This window comes from Aquarana catesbeiana, linkage group LG08, assembly GCF_042186555.1.
Source record: "Aquarana catesbeiana isolate 2022-GZ linkage group LG08, ASM4218655v1, whole genome shotgun sequence".
Lineage (NCBI taxonomy): Eukaryota > Metazoa > Chordata > Amphibia > Anura > Ranidae > Aquarana > Aquarana catesbeiana.
In genome coordinates this window covers 157,008,615-157,026,188 of record NC_133331.1, presented here as the reverse complement: position 1 = coordinate 157,026,188, position 17,574 = coordinate 157,008,615, and positions in this window count along the sequence as shown.

Sequence of the window (17,574 nt, the reverse complement as noted above, 5' to 3'; positions counted from 1 at the left end):
GTCCCCTAGCCAAAAGAGGAAGTGAGAGGAAATCATTGCACATTAAGGGAATCTCTTGGGGACCCCAGGTCATCAGAACTAGTGTCCCCTTTGAAAGATTTCACCTCTACTATTTTTCTGAGGACAACCCAAGATTTGGGATTTTCTTTTACTTTCACTTTCAATAATCATAGTACACAGAACAAAGAAAAAGGGAAAAGGGGGGGGAATATCCCTAACGGGAGCACAGACAGCAGAGAAGACTAACAGGTGTTCTAATCCCTCTCCACTCTATCCAAAACTAAAAAAAGTTTTGCCATTAGTTATACTTTAACCACTTCAGCCCTGGAAGGATTTACCCCCTTAATGACCAGGCCATTTTTTGCGATAAGGCATTACGTTGCTTTAACTGACAATTGCGTGGCTGTGCGACCTTGTACCCAAACAAAATTTATGTCCATTTTTACCACAAATAGAGCTTTCTTTTGGTGTTTGGTTTGGTTTTATTTTTTGCGCTATAAACAAAAAAAGACTGTCAATTTTGAAAAAACCTATATTTTTTCTTTCTGCTATAATGTATTCCTCAGTTTAGTCCAATATAGATTTTTAGCGGGACTGTGACATTGCGGTCGACAAATCTGACCCTAAGTTACACTTTTTGGTGACCAGTGACAACAATACAGTGATCAGTGCTATAAAAATGCACTAATCACTGTATTAATAACACTGGCAGGAAAGAGGTTAACACTAGGGGGAGATCAAAGGATTAGGTGTGTCCTAGGGAGGTGTTTCTAACTGTGGGGGGGGAGTGGACTGACTGGGAGTACAGAAAGATCGCTGTTCCTGATCACTAGGAACAGCTGATCTCTCTCTCCTCCCCTGTCAGAACGGGGACCCGCCTTGTTTAAATAGGCAGATCCCCATTCTGCCTCTCTTTACCGAGCTCGCGGATGGCCAGCAGACTTTTAGTCTGCTGGACCCGTGGGCAAGCTCCCACAGTGCGTAAAGGGCACACCGTGGGAGCTTGCCCGCTGTGCGCCCACATGCACAGACCGATGTACAGGTACGTCGGTTTCCGCAGCCGAGCTGCCTTGCCACAGTATATATGCGGAAGGCGGTCAGCAAGTGGTTAAGCTTCGACAAAAAATAAACTTGGAAGCTGGTTTCTATGCAGAGCTGTACCAGATTTTGCACTCTACAGTTTTGGTAAATTAGTCTCATTTTGTTATAGAATCACAGTGGCCACAGACCCTGGACATTAGAGAACATTCTGCCTGCTGAGAGCAGGTAATTGGCTGAAAATAGCAACTTGTTGGGCCACCATGGTGCTGGTGCTATCTACCTTTGTATATTGTAAATATGATATGCCATAATGTTGTTCAGTTCTGGATGGATTGTCATTTTGGCTGGATCAGATGACAGTCTGATGTTTATACTAGTATTACAGATAGACACCCACCAATCAACACCTCTTGGAAGGAACAAAAGTGGACAGGTGTCTGATCTGTGCATATTTGTAATGCAGTTCCACATATCTGAAAAACCAAAAAGTGTTCCTGCGCTGAAGTGTAATAAAGAAAAACAAGAGCTTCAATGATAAGTTACCCAAATATCTAAAGTGATATAAACATATACATATACACAAAGAATAGTGCTCACCTTATGATAAACTCAACGTGATTATCAGTGCTATATGTGTACACATTAAACAAACAACCATTGAAAAAAATGCATAAATGAGATTGGTTCAAAAATTGCCAGTCTATATATTAAAAACAAAAGCAAATATGATATAAAATCTTGTGAAAATGAAGATAGCTCTTCTTACCGGAATTCCACCAAGTAATGAGCCATGTGAGGAAATTGGGAAGTGCACTATATATACGTGCCCACCACCACTATCAAGCCTTTTCCCAGATGGATACATAGATTACAGAACGCATAGGAAGCCTCAAAACCTCTCCCGGAGTCTCCAAATATGGTAAGTATGATCAACAGGGTCCCAATATGAAAGGATTTTGGCAGGTGATAACATCACAGGTTTGTGGCCCTGCCCAATGCATTTATCTTCACAGCACATCTTCAGGGGAACAGGAGCAAGAGTTATGTCATATAATTTTTTCAAAAAAATAGCAAACTGCTTACAGGACTTGGCAGGAGAAAAGAAGCGTAAAAATGCACCTAAAGCCACATTTTGAATGCACGTTTAGGCACATCAAGTGTTTGGATGTTCATTTATTCCATTGGCCAGAATATTAATTTCTTCTAGCCATTGAAACGAGTGAACACTCAAGCGCTAAATGCACATTTAGGCACGTTGGGTGTTTTTTCTGCTGAAACACTCCTCTCCTGCCTATGTGTGCATGGGCTAACATAAGGGGAACATTTAGAGGCAGAAAAAAGTGTCCAATTCTTTCAAAAGCAGTGTTTTTAATGCCCAGTGTGTATGAGGCTTTAAAATGCGATGAGTGCTAGCTTAGTTGTTTAATACATACCTCATGTATTTGTAAAGGAAAAACTCTAGTTTTATTGTAAATAAGTGATATATTGAGTATTGAAGTGATATACTGTATACTGTAAATAGAGTAAATATTCCATTTTGTACCAAAGAGCTTTCCATCTAAATTTGCAACCAGCCCTTACTTTCTATAAGTGCCAGACCAGATTTCCAGTCCAGCTCCTATAAGTGGCTCACTACCTCTTCTAGGGATTTGCACATGATTTGCACATAGCTGACCAATTGAATGAAATATACCTTTCATGCCAATGTCCTTAAACGAGAGTTCCGTCCGTCCCCCCCCCCAAAAAAAAACAAAAACAAAAAAAACCTAAAAGTCAGCAGCTACAAATACTGTAGTTGCTTGTCCAGGCATCCAGTGGTGTCCCCACCCAGGCCGATTTTTGCTCTCGGGTGCTGCCATCATCATCTTGGCTAAGGGAGACCAGCTCTGAAGCCTTGCTGCTTCACAGCTGGTTTCCTACTGTGCATGCGCAAATCATGCTGCGCTTTCTCAATGGACCGGCTGTGGAGAAGGTTTGAAGGAGGGGGCCAAACTTCTGGCTCATTTAGTCGTGGCGAACTGTCAAAACCAGGAACCTGATCCCCCCTTCCCCCCAAAAGGTGCCAAATGTGGCAACGGAGGAGGGGGGAGGGGGAGGAGACAGATAAGCGGAACTTCCCCTTTTGGGTGAAGCTCAGCTTTAAGATTTTTTTTATCTTTGATGAGGTACTTCACATGTAAGGGGTTGTTACTGATGCTATGGAGTTCATCTACTAAGGACAAATAAATCACTTTGCAAGGGAAGTTGCTTTTTGAAAGCTCTGCTGGCTGCCAACAACCAAACATGTGCAAGCAAAAATTATGTTTTTTTATTTTCCTTGCATGTAATTAGGTATTCTTTGTAAAGTAATGCTTCCCCACATTCACTAAGCTCTGGGGGAAAATTATTTTGAAAAGTGCAACTTCCCTTGCTCTTACTATGGGATTGATTTCTTTAGCTGATGTTAAGGAAATTTTCAAGTATCACCCTAACCACTTTTATCCAGAAATGATAAAACACAGAACTCTGTCATAAATATGCAGTAAAGTAAAGCAAAGTAAATAGATGCTTTTTTCTGCCTACTTTTTCAGTGGCCAATGTAGAATTAAAAAAGACCTTGTTGCAGTATTTGTAACGAAGTTACTGCTACAGCTAACTGTATAAAATACCCATTCATGGTATAATACAGTATGTTTCCTGACTCCTGTTTTTAGTGGAGTTCATGTATCAGTGTATAGTTTGGAAAAATACAATGTACGACGTTTACTAATTTGTATGAATATGGGTAGGAATTATGTGGGAGCGATATTCCAATAAACAGTAGGTGTAACATTTTTATAAAATAATGAAAACCTGCACATATGAAATACAGGATTGTGTTATGATAATGGTATTAGTTTGTTGATGCGGAAGTGTGCCAGCATCAACAAACTAATACCAAGTGGGCAGGACTTATCAAATATGGCTGAATTCCAATAGGTGTAGTTAGCCCAAAATCTTGATATTTTCTTACACAGTGCAGTGCAAACAATGCAGAGCATTAGAAAACTGGAAGTGCAGGCAGACAGCTAAATACAAAGGTGAACTATAAGTCTGTGATCTCTCTTACCTTCCAAAAAATGCTGTACTTAGTTCTCTTAGCTCCTGAACCCTGGAGGTCAGGCAGGTGGTATAGCAGTGCTCCTTCCTGGGCCGCTGGGTGGCTTAATGATTTATAATTTGTCCTGGCTGGTTCCATAGCCATACTGCATGAATAGCTATGCATTTTATAGAGCCCTTCTGAGTCTTGTGCCTTTTGCTGACACACTCTACTCTGTGACTTCGCAGTCTTATCACTGTACACCCCAAATATATGTCACACCCTCCACTGCACACCTCAGATTTACCTCATATCTCCCACTGTACACCACCAAATTTACTTTATACCCCTCTCATGTTACCCCCCAGATTTACCTCATATCTCCCACTATACGGCCAAAATTTACTTTATACCCCTCATGTGTTACCCCCAGATTTACCTCATATCTCCCACTATAAGGCCAAAATTTACTTTATACCCCTCTCATGTTACCCCCCAGATTCACCTCATAATTCCCACTATACGGCCAAAATTGACTTTATACCCCTCTCATGTTACCCCCCAGATTTACCTCATATCTCCCACTATACGGCCAAAATTGACTTTATACCCCTCTCATGTTACCCCCCAGATTTACCTCACATCTCCCACTGCACGGACAAAATTTACTTTATACCCCTCTCATGTTACCCCCTAGATTTACCTCATATCTCCCACTGCATGGACAAAATTTACTTTATACCCCTCATGTGTTACCCCCAGATTTACCTCACATCTCCCACTGCATGGACAAAATTTACTTTATACCCCTCATGTGTTACCCCCAAATTTACCTCATATCTCCCACTATACGGCCAAAATTTACTTTATACCCCTCTCATGTTACCCCCTAGATTTACCTCATATCTCCCACTGCACGGACAAAATTTACATTATACCTCTTTACACCCCAGATTTACCTCAAATCTCCCACTGCACACCCAAAATTAACCTCATACATTTCACTGTAAAATCTATCTTTATCTCATACTGCAATACCCAAATTTACTTCCTATCTTTCACTGCAGAACCCTAAACTTACCTCTCCCCACTCAACCCAAAATTTACCTCACACTTCTCACCATACACCCCAGATATACCTCTCACAGTAACACACAGACTTAAAGCGGAACAATAGTTCTGCCATTGTTTGAAGACATGCAATGTCTTTTCTGTAATAAACTACACTTACCTGCCTGTTTGCAGCATCACCCTGCATGTAAACTGAGCTGTACATGCGCAGCTCAGTTTATAGTGACTGGCCCAATCCCTGTGTGTTGGAATGACAGCCTCTTGCGCATGCACAAGAGTTATGTCAAGGTGCATTGGCCAATGAAGCTGGCTGAAGTCTAGTACACGGGAGAAGATGCTGGCACTGGAGAGGGATAGGATCGCTGCTAACATTTAAAACAGATTCTTCTCACTGATGTGGGTCCCTATTGCCGCCACCTTAGATTTGGTTGCTGGCTGTAGCTTCCTGACTGAGGAATCAAAGCTGTCTCTTCACTGTGCATGTGCAAGATCCTGCAATGAGACTGGTCCTGCAGCCTCCTGGGATATGTGACATGTCCTAGAAAGCTTCAGGTGGTGGGGGGGATGAGAGGAGTGATGCCATTCTTGTCGAGGTGAAAATTGAAGAAGTGGGAGCAGGTGCCTGTCAAAAAAGGTATCCACTTCCACAAAAAAAAAAAAAAAAACTCAAATATGTAGGGCAGGGATGGGTTGGCCGGTTCTTTCACATTTGAGTGAAGGTCAGGAGCAAGTGCCTGTCAAAAAAGGTATCCACTTCTACAACCCCCCCCCCCCCCAAAAAAAAAACAAGAAAAAACCTCAATCGTGTTAGGGCAGGCAGCATGGGTTGGCCGGTTCTTTCACATTTGAGTGAGGTCCGTTTTAAGTGACCTCTGTGATTGCACACCTCATATTTACGTCACATTTCTCATCGCACAACTCAAATATATCTAATACCTCTTACCGCACAGCCCAAATTGACCTCAATCCTCTCATTGCTCACCGCAGATTTACCTCACACTTCTTATGGCCTTTTGAATTTACCTCACCCCTTTTGCCACACACACCCCATATTTACCCCTCTCTGCACATTTCAGATTTACCCCATTACTGTACATTTTAGTTTCATCCCCTCTAACTGTACATCCCAAATGTTTTCTTTATCACCACTCTCACTACACACCCCAAGTTTACCTCACCACTCTGACTAGACACCCAGGCTTTACCTCACCCAAAGGCCTTATCACTGCACCACAGGTATTAATTTCTCCCCCATACCCCCACAGGATGGTTTAGATCTACCTTACACTGGTTACTGTGCCTAGATTTACCTCACCTTACCCCACAGCCACAACTTACTTCACCCCTGTTACTGCACATCCCAGATTTAAGTCACCCCCCCTCCCTTTCCTAATGCTCACCTCCAATTTACCTAGCATTTCTCACTACACACCCCAGCATACCTTACCCCTTCCCACAGCACACTCCAAATTTATCTCACTGCACACCTAAAATCTACCCCCATCACCACACATCCTAGATCCAGCCCCTCTTATTGCACACCTCAAAGTTACCTCACCCCACCGCCCTCATTGCACACCCAAAATCTACCTAACCCAAGGGGCCTTAACACTGTACTCCAGATTTACTGTACTACCCTAGCTTGTGCTCATAATGAGGTTTGTGACCTCAAACTGTGTGGAGAGAAGGGAGATGTCATATTGCACATAGTGCTACCCTAATTTCTTCAAAATTCACAAGGTGTTAACAAAAACAATCAGATTTAAATGTGATGTCTGTGCTAAAGAGAAAAGATAGCTGACAGAAGAAAGCAACCAGATTAGGACACTATTGACTCAAAAGCAGACATCGTTAGATGGAATGCATGGTGTCATAAAACTTCCATTATTCAGAGTCTGCAGGGGGCTTCTAATGGCCCTGTCATCAATAGTCGTAAACCAGTCTAGATTTTATTAGGGTTTTTTTTTTCCCCTTAACCACTTGCCGACCGCCGCACGCCGATGAACGACCTAAGTTTGGCAGCGGATATCGTGGTCATAGCAGCAGCTACCTGCCATAACCCCGGTATCCCCGTTTTCATGCGGCGGTCGGCTTTCAGATAAAAGTGGTCTCTGTGGCACCGCGATCCGGTGCCTTCCGCCGCTTACCAGAGCCGTCGGAGGCGATCTCGTCTGTCCCCTTGCTGTGCCTGGAGACGAGTGAGGCTAAGATGGTGCCCACTCATCTCCATGACCCTGCAGGGCGGAAGCGACGTCAAAACGTCACTTCCGCCCATACGTCTTAACCAGTTACCAACCGGCCCATAGCCAAATGACGGCTGCAGGGTGGTTGGATAACTCTGGGAGGACGTACTATGATGTGATCCCAGAAAACCACTCCCGCGCACCCCCCCGGGGCGCGCACACAGGAACATCCGTGACTGCCGGGTCCAGAGGAGCATCACACGCATTACGGATCACGGTAAACGGCCGCAGATCGCGGCTGTTTACTATGTGATCGCTCCATCAAATGACAGAGCGATAACATGTAAAAAAACCAGCGTCATGTCATGACACCGATTCCTCTCTCCCCTCTCTGTACCGATTGGTACAGGGGGGGAGGGATCGGATGGCAGCAGCGCTGTGGGCTGGATGTGTAGTGCCCACAGCGCTGCTCTGTGACATGTGCAGTCACATCCATGGATCCATCCATCCATGTTCAGCCATCCCTCCATGCTCAGCAATACCCTGCACTACTCTGCAATGCCCTGCAATACTCTAGAATACCCTGCAATACTCTGCAATGCCCCGCAATACTCTGCAATACTCTGCAATACCCTGCAATACTCTGCAATACCCCGCAATACTCTGCAATACCCCGCAATGCTCTGCAATCCTCTGCAATACCCTGCAATACTCTGCAATACCCTGCAATACTCTGCAATACTCTGCAATACCCCGCAATACTCTGCAATACCCCGCAATACTCTGCAATACTCTGCAATACCCCGCAATACTCTGCAATACTCTGCAATACCCCGCAATACTCTGCAATACTCTGCAATACCTCACAATACTCTGCAATACTCTGCAATACCCCGCAATACTCTGCAATACCCTGCAATACTCTGCAATGCCCTGCAATACCCTGCAATGCCCTGCAATACTCTGCAATGCCCTGCAATACTTCCCGCCCGCCGGCCGTCATACGACGTCCCTGACTTTGTGCGGGGATATCTGAATGATGCCTGCAGCTACAGGCATCATTCAGATATCAGGTTTTTCAGACGGCGATTCCCTACACCATAAGAACAATCATAGTGGCTGTTCCACTGCTTGATCGCTCTTACGGGAGGCGAGAGGGGACTCCCACCCTCCCGCCGCCCTCAGGTGCTTCTACCGACTCACCGCTACGATCGAAGCCAGGATTGTTTTGTTTTTTTTTATTTCAGGCTTCCCAGCCTAGAGGTGAGATGTAGGGTCTTATTGACCTCCTATCTCACTGTAAAGAGGACCTGTCATGCCATATTCCTATTACAAGGGATGTTTACATTCCTTGTAATAGGAATAAAAGTGATCAAAAATGTATTTTCTGGACAAAAGCGTCAAACCAAAATAAATAAAGTAAAATGAACAATAAGAAAAAAAAAAAAAAAAATGTTTTTGTCCCTGTGTCCCCATGTGCTGGCATGCAGAAGCGAACGCATGCGTAAGTCTCGCCCACATATCAAAATGGTGTTCAAACCACACATGTGAGGTATCGCTGCGATTGGTAGAGCGAGAGCAATAATTCTGGCCCTAGACCTCCTCTGTAACTCTGTAAAAGAAAGCTCTATTTGTGTGAAAAAAAGGACAACAATTTCCTATAGGTACAGTGTTGCATGACTGAGTAATTGTCATTCAAAATGTGACAGCACCGAAAGCTGAAAATTGGTCTGGTCATTAAGGGGGTTTAAGTGCCCAGTGGTCAAGTGGGTAAAGGCACATTTTTTTCAATGTCATTTTTGTAAATGACTTTTTAAAATTTTTTTTTTTTATTGCATTTTCTTGTAAATATGAGATCTGAGGTCTTTTTGACCCCAGATCTCATATTTAAGAGGTCCTGTCATGCTTTTTTCTATTACAAGGGATGTTTACATTCCTGTAATAGGAATAAAAGTGACACATTTTTTTTAAAACAGTATAAAAATAAATAAAATCATGTAAAATAAATAATAACAAATTTTTTATTTTTTTTTTAAAACCCCCGTCCTGACGAGCTCGCGCGCAGAAGCGAATGCATACATGAGTAGCGCCCGCATATGAAAATGGTGGTCAAACCAAACATGTGAGATATTGCTGCGATCGTTAGAGCGAGAGCAATAATTCTAGCCCTAGACCCCCTCTGTAATGCAAAACATGCAACCTGTAGAATTTTTTAAACGTCGCCTATGGAGATTTTTGATGGTAAAAGTTTGAAGCAATTCCACAAGCGGGCGCAATTTTGAAGCGTGACATGTTGGGTATCAGTTTACTCGGTGTAATATTATCTTTTACAATATAAAAAAAATTGGGTTAACTTTACTGTTGTCTTATTTTTTTATTCAAAAAAGTGTTTTTTTTTTTCCAAAAAAAGCGCGCTTGTAAGACCGCTGCGCAAATACAGTGTGAAAAAAGTATTCCAATGACCGCCATTTTATTCTCTAGGGTGTTAGAAAAAAACAATATATAATGTTTGGGGGTTCTAAGTAATTTTCTAGCAGGAAAAACCTGTTTTAAACATGTAAACACCTAAATTCCAAAATGAGGCTGGTCCTTAAGTGGTTAACTACCAAAGCCCAACTCATTCATGATTCATATTCCATAATTCCAGTTGTAATGGAGATATCTTCATAAAAAATATAAGCAATATTTGGTATACTGTTATTGTTTATTGCTATTCAATCTTTAGCGCTACATTTTTTACCAATCGCTCTTACTGAATTCTTGTCACATTCCTATGTAGCAGCTGTCCTTTTCTTGTTATACACTGGGTTAGCGCAGTAATATCCCTTATTCACATTTTCCACTTCTGACATTTTTTACTGCAGCTACTCTTCCCCATTTTTTCCTGTTAATATGGATGTTTTTGAATATAGGAACACAGATACTGAAATTGGTGGACTGTTCCTCAGTTTGAAAAACCTGATGGTGACTGAACTACATCTACAATGGGACACGGCTTTCCTTGAACAGTATATTAAGGAATGTATAAATAATGATATTTGAAGCGCTTCACAATGTGCATGAAAATGAATATATAAGAATAAATATAAATAGTCAAATAAATCCAGCGGTGAGTAAAAATTCCTATAAAATCCAGCAATCAAAATAGTGTAAAATTATAAAAAAATATAAGAAATTAGTGACACCAAATGTGTAAAAAATTCACATAAAAAATCCACATAAAAATAAATATATAGGGATGTATTCAGAAGGTTCAATTATACAGGTGTAGAATCCTGATTGGTATAGAGCTTTTGATCACTAGCAAAGCTGTTTAAAAACACTTGCTTAATTAAGGTGCTCATTGATAGTACCAATGTGTTTTTTGCTTCTATTCACAACCAATGTGAGAATCATAAACAGGCAGATAAGAGAAAAAAACAATCATTGTGCAATAGTTAGGATACCAAGGTACACAGGCAAACTTCAATCCACTCACGTGTGCCTTATAATGATAAGGCATATGCAGGTTTTACTATAGCAGTCAGCCGCCTTAGACAGGAGCAGATTCAGTGCAGTACACTGTGTGAAACTGCTGATCTGCACAGAGCTTCCTTGGCTCCTCCCACGCGTTACATCACAGTCACGTGACTTTTTCAAGGATCCTTGAAAAAGTCACGTGACTGTGATGTAACGCGTGGGAGGAGCCAAGGAAGCTCTGTGCAGATCAGCAGTTTCACACAGTGTACTGCACTGAATCTGCTCCTGTCTAAGGCGGCTGACTGCTATAGTAAAACCTGCATATGCCTTATCATTATAAGGCACACGTGAGTGGATTGAAGTTTGCCTGTGTACCTTGGTATCCTAACTATTGCACAATGATTGTTTTTTTCTCTTATCTGCCTGTTTATGATTCTCACATTGGTTGTGAATAGAAGCAAAAAACACATTGGTACTATCAATGAGCACCTTAATTAAGCAAGTGTTTTTAAACAGCTTTGCTAGTGATCAAAAGCTCTATACCAATCAGGATTCTACACCTGTATAATTGAACCTTCTGAATACATCCCTATATATTTATTTTTATGTGGATTTTTTATGTGAATTTTTTACACATTTGGTGTCACTAATTTCTTATATTTTTTTATAATTTTACACTATTTTGATTGCTGGATTTTATAGGAATTTTTACTCACCGCTGGATTTATTTGACTATTTATATTTATTCTTATATATTCATTTTCATGCACATTGTGAAGCGCTTCAAATATCATTATTTATTCTTTTTAAGTGACTCTGAAAACACTCTCTTTTGATAGCAGCCTCACTTGGTTTTATGTGTAATTATCAGCTATTTAGCATCACAGTGCTTTGTGTTTTATATATATATTAAGGAATGTACATCCGTAGCAGGGAGACCCAGACTTGGAACCGTGGTTCAGGTACTTCAATGAAGTGGGGATTAAGCTTCTCAGCTTCCTGGTTGATAAAAAACAATTTAAACTATCCATTATAGATAAAGAGATCAAATATCTCAGGGATAGATTAACTCCATACAAAACTACATCCAAATATATTTCTCTTTCTACAGGTTTAAAGAATAACCTGGAAAAAGAAGAAAGCGACCAGAGAAATAAGAATCAAAAGAAATACAATTGAGAAGTAAACGACTATAAGACAGGTTTAGTGTTTAGTTGGCAGAAAAAGGAGAATCTGCACATAGCCCCAGAAGGGGAGACCCCCTCGATGGAGGTCCCCAATTCTGCGGCACCCAATCTGCATAGGAGACTTGTTTACGAACCCACCCAGATGGAATCTTCCAGACCTTCAGGGGGTCATGGTACTACATAAGGGCCTAGGGGTGGATCTTCCAACTCTCAGGACCCTAAAAATAGACCTCCTTACCCCCATACCCCAAATTATACCCATTCAGGGAGACATTCTTCTAATAATAGAGATAGAGGCCCCAGAAGTAGAGGTAGAGGCCAACATCATGGACATCCAGTCAGCTCTTACCACAATGAGGGTTTTAGGGGATCTCCACAAGGTTGGCGCAATAACCGAGGTGATTACAATCAAGGGAATGATTACACCGTAAGAACACCCATCCAAAGACACAATCGTTTTTTACCCCTCCAAGAAAACGAGATGTCTACCATGACTCATATTCATATGATAACAGAGAGGAAGATCTATGTACTAGGTCTCCTTATAACTACAGTCGGGGCTATTCCAGTCCTTCTTACTACTCAGGTTTTCCAAGACCCATGCAAGAATACCCAAGAACCCCAGAACTAAACAAGGCTCGCGAGGGGGGTGGCAGATCCAAGGCAAAAAGAAAAAGAACTTAACAGGTACAGGTATTTTCAATTTGACTTCAGTAGCCTTGAAAGATGTAGAGAAATCAGTACTAGATAAGGGACTGAAGCATGTTCCTCCTAAACAATTTAACAAATTTTCCACATTTATAGACGTCCAGAAGTTCACTAGTAAACTCAGTATCCAAAGACATTTCCTCACACAACCTCCCAGATCAGCCCCACTTTTAGCTCGAGATGACCATGTCCATTCGGGCTTATCTAACCCTTCCTTGTTCAACCCTCCCGGGACTATGGCACCTTCAATTAATGTTTTTCGTAACCTTGTTCTACAAGACTTAGAGAAATTACCTAAAAAGTGCACATCAATCCAGCCATTAAGGCAGGATTGAAATTACTATGTGAACGAAAAAACCTGATCATCCGCCCCGTAGATAAAGGCGGGGGGATCATCATACTTGATAAAAACGACTATGTGAAAGAGATGAATAAGATCCTTGGAGATCATAGTGCATATAGTCGCATCCCTATGGACCCTACATCCAACTACAAAAATGCCCTTGTTGACCTCATCAATGAGGGTCCTTCGTTGGGCATTCTGGACAAGAAGGAGAAAAATTTCCTTGTACATTTGGCCCCTCGCATCCCTGCAATATACTACCTTCCAAAGGTACATAAAGACCCAGTCAATCCCCCCAGACACCCCATAGTCAGTGGGATTGACTCGGTCACATCCAGAATAGGAAGGTATGTAGACTTTCACCTTCAACCAGTAGTCTGATTGATTCCCTCTTACCTTAAGGACACTCGAGACACCATTAGACTCCTGGAATCCATTGAGTATCGGGAAGGCATGATTTTGGTGACAGCAGATGTTGCTGCCCTATATACATGCATCCCTCATGATTTAAGTTTTTCTGCCGTTGAACACCATCTATCTAAAAACACAACTCTTCCTTTGATTCAGCAGAATTTTATTATGGAACTTCTCAGGTTTGCTACCCAACACATTTATTTTTGGCTCCAGAATCAATTTTATTTGCAGAAGGGTGTGGCCATGGGGCCATGTTCGCCCCAAGTTTGGCGAAATTGTTTATGGCCCAGTGGGAGGAGGATGTCGTCTATGCCCTTTAGAGACCAGAGCTAGTTCTCTGGACCAGGTACATTGATGACATCCTCCTCCTATGGAATGACGATCGGGAATCTCTTGATTCCTTTATGACATTACTCAATCATAATGATAGGGGCATTGTTTTGAGCTATGTGGCTAGTCTTACTACCATTCATTTCCTCGAACCTTGAGATATCAGTAATTGACCATCATTTGGAGTTTAAAACTTATTTCAAACCTACCGACCGGAACGGATACATTCCAGTCGATAGTTGTCACCATACACAGTGGCTCAAATCAGTTCCACGCAGCCAGTTCTTACGACTGTGGGGGAACTGTACAAAGACAACCGATTTTTTCTCCCAGTCCCAAATTCTGAAAAATAGATTTTTAGAAAAAGGCTACAGATCCACAGATCTCGATACAGAAATCATTAAGGTTTCCCTGATAGATAGTGTAACAACACCCCGAGTATGAAAGGGGTTAAAGTCGTTTAGGACATTCCATACTCAAACACAAAGGCAGCTACAGAGCACTTCAATCAGCTGAACAAGGAACCCATACAAATAATTCTCCCCCAAATACGAGACAAAGCTCTGTCTTGAGGTTCAAGTAGGAATGAATCTTTATTCAAAAACATGTTATACAGATCCTACTTCAAAACACCCCCCACCCTTGGAAAACAGGGCAGGTTAAATTGGCCAATGACAATGGACACACAGGTCAGGCGTGTTTAACGTCTCATCAGTACACAGTCTTATCAGCAGGGGGAGCTGTTGGAGGAATCCCCCCTCCCTCCATAGAGATACACATCCTGTGTTATTCAAGGCAGACAGGCACAATAGAACATTGGAATACAGGCCCACCCCAAACTAGCACAGCATAAAATGGCACATACAGGGTTCCCAGAGTTTTGTGTTTTGGGGGGACATGGACTTGAATTCAAAGTAACATTACTTCCAGGGTCCCCAGGCATACAGCTCACAACGAGCACCGTTCCCCCAAATGCCAGGGCCCATAATCAGTCGGCAAGAGGCTGGCATTCAGTCCCCTCCAAAAGCCTCTGTCCCGGCTAGGTCTGTCACAGATAGAAACTCTTTGCTGATTGAACGTCTCAAGCCCGTTTTGGAAAATACGCTTTTTTCACCACTTATTCTGTTCAATCTAGACAGATTAAGGAGATAATAAAAAAATATTGGAGAATCCTTCAGAGTGATAGATACTTGGGTCCAGATATCCCCGAACAGGCAGGTGTTATATTCAGAGGGGCACGATCAATACAGGGACAAATTGCACCCAATGTGATTGACCCCCGCAAACTATCTCAATTCTTTCATCAATGTAAGGGTTACTATCCATGCCGTAGGTGTAATGTGTGTCTCCACAATGTTTGTAGGAGATGCAAAACAGACACATTTATTTCATCCACCACGCAACATACTTACCCAATGAAACATTTTGCCACTTGTGCCACGAGATTTATTGTCTATCTATTGACTTGTCCTTGTAAGAAACAATACGTGGGAAGTACATCAGGACATTCTCGGTGAGGGTTAATGAACATTTGGCCAGTATCAAGAAGGGAGGAACTAATCATAGCATCCCGCCATTATTTAAAACATCACAATAAAGATCCAGTAGGAACACAGTTTCAAATCATTAATAAGTTTGTCCCACGTTGGAGGGGAGAGTCCTGCCTCTGTGGTGTCTCCCGTCTTGAAACATACTGGATACACGAGCTCAAGCCTTATTCACCATTCAGTATGAATGTTGAATGGGACATAAATTCTTTAATTTATCAAGCCATTGAGTACTGTCCATGATACTTTTTTATTTGCACTAACATACAATTTTTCAGGACAAGCTTTCGGGGTATGGCTACAATCACATCAAGTATTTATCAAGCCTAAATCTATATGCTCTATTTTCATTTATTTCCAACCTATACTACTTCTTGTTATATGTGTTCAGTTCATTAGTGTATACTAAGTGGTAGTTTATACTACTGTTTATGATATTATACGTTTCTTATTATGATCTGGGAGTTATTTTGTTTCACTTCTGCTTCTCAAATGAGGTATGTAATTTTTACCTTTGTGGCTCGAGGCACATTTGGTCACCAATCTTATGGTGTGGATGTGTTCCTGTCCGCAAAGTTCTTGGTTACATTGCCATGGACTGTGGGTTTGACATCATGTGACCCATTGGTTGCTGAGTGAGGCGTCTGCCCCGTGGTGTTATCACTTCCGGGTTGATGCCTCACACCGGGTCATGTCTCCATGTAGTTGCGGTCATGTGAGGTTTTGACTGGCTGCTGTTAGTCACATGACCGGTGTCACCCGTTTTGTGGGCTTTCCAAGGGGGTTGTCTGCCTCATGTTGGCTGCGTAATTTCTGGGTTGATGCTTTGGGCGCAGGCACGGCCCCATGACGTCATCTTCGGTGTTTTGGGATCCGGTCTGCTCTTTTCATAGGTTGCCGGACTGAGGTTTGGAGCTCATGCCATCATGCCACATAGGTTGGACTTGATGGACTTGTGTCTTTTTTCAACCTCACCTACTATGTAACTATGTAACTATGTGACCGACTCTACTCTAATCACTGGTCTTAAGGTTTTGGGCGTGGTACTATTGCCGGCCACACCTCCTCTGAGTTGATGCCGCATACCATGTTTTTACTGATTTGTTCTTTGTATTTATAAATTTGTGCAAGGTGGGGAAGCCGATATATGCCCCATTTGAAGTCCATTGGCACAAAACGCGTCGGTCTTGGCTTTCAGCTCCCCATATTGCTTTTATTCTGTGATCAGTTTTATTTTATGGATGTATGTTAGTTTTTTCAAGAAAACACACCTTTTTGACCTACACCATATGGAGGCATTTTTTTTCTTTCTATATCCCCTCGGATGAGAGTTTTTGGCTTTCCAACCTGGCTGCTTAACATCTGAGTTCCAGCCTTACGTTTACCTGCATGATTTCCTGGATCCTGTCCTGGAGTTCGCTGGATTCCCTGGATCGTTTCTGGAAGTCTGCCGATCGGGCGATCCTCGCATGATTGTCTCGTTGTCACTGACATTCGAGTCCAATACTTCTGGTAAGAGTGCATACCCCTCACCTTGGGTGGAAGACACATTATCCATGATATTCTACATGCCTGCCAAGGCCGTTGTACCCCACTTCTAAGCAACAACTTTTCTTGTGGTGGACTCTATACATTAGTTTACCTTAGGATTCTTTCCAACTTCGGGACTTCCCACTTGTGTCTCTACCCATTATATACATGTATTTTCACATATTTATTACATTGGAGATTGTTGCATGCAATATTTGGTATACTGTTGTTGTTTATTGCTTTTCATTTTTTAGCGCTACATTTTTTACCCAGGGACTTATATATCAGATTCAATTTTTTTGCATGAAACAAAAGACCAGGTAATCTTTAAATCCTTCCCGCAGGACATCCAACAGGATAAGCCGCTTGCACGTGCCCCCAGGGCCGCGCAGCATGGCGTTTGTTGGTGCGGTGTGTCGCGCAGGCACACCGCATCTCCTATCTTGGTAAAGAACCTATGACATAGGCTCTTTACCAAGTGAGCAGCTGTGTCCAATTACAGCTGATCATATCGTAAACAGGAAGTGCCGGTCATCGGCTTTCCTCTATTAGTGCATGACAGGATGTGAGTAGAGGAGAGCCGCTAAATGGTTCTCCTGACAAAGGGGGTCTGCACTGATAATCAGCGCATTGATTATCAGTGCAGGCCCTCAGGGATACCTGCCAGTGATGCCCAGCAGTGCCCCACCAGTAATGCCCAGCA